Here is an 804-nt window from a genome sequence, read left to right as displayed (position 1 = left end):
ACAGAAACAATACTGTACTACATAGATGTTTCCTGTCAGCTTGATTTTTGAGTGGACTTTGCTGTTCCGATGAGCATGAACGGTATATGAGTGGAGCACTCACATGGGCCGTGAGCGACTGAGCGTAGCACACACACGCATAGAGCGGATAACACGCAGAGCGTCACACCACGTGACAGTGAATCCTGAGCGGTGAACTAATTTTCGGCAGCCGGAATTTCAGTGCATCTCTAATTATTGGCGACATTAGAAATGGATATTATATAATAGCTGCTTTTTTGAACATTTTAGCAATTTAAAAATAGATTTTTTACACGGCACCCCTGCTCTCGACAGACGCGGCACCCCAGTTGGGAAACACTGTTCTAAATAATGCCGCGAGACGCGAGTATGGAAGGCTTGAGGAAGTGACGTCGCCTGCGTCTGCGCAGTGCGACCTGATGCAGCCCCTGAAGTGAGACACAGGAAACAGAAATACTGCAAAATAATAATAATAACGCGACTAAACGGGACGAAATAACGTTATAACATTTCGTTTAGTCTCGTTTTGGTCAACGAAAATGAAGAGACATTTTAGCATAGTTTTTATTTTGTAAACCACATTTAGTCTCGTTTTTAATCGTCACCAATATTGCATTATACATTTAATTATAGTCATTGTCACATGACCAGCATTTACGTTGCGTCTCGTCTTGTTTTTGTCACGTGATAAAGGTTCGTTGACGACGATATTTAGTCATAATTTTCGTTGACGAAAGCAACACTACTTATAACATGGATTGGAAAACTAAAAATGCACCAAAT

Source organism: Sinocyclocheilus grahami, unplaced genomic scaffold (assembly GCF_001515645.1).
Source record: "Sinocyclocheilus grahami isolate Dianchi unplaced genomic scaffold, SAMN03320097.WGS_v1.1 scaffold2766.1, whole genome shotgun sequence".
NCBI classification, from domain to species: Eukaryota; Metazoa; Chordata; class Actinopteri; order Cypriniformes; family Cyprinidae; genus Sinocyclocheilus; species Sinocyclocheilus grahami.
This window is presented reverse-complemented; position numbering follows the sequence as displayed.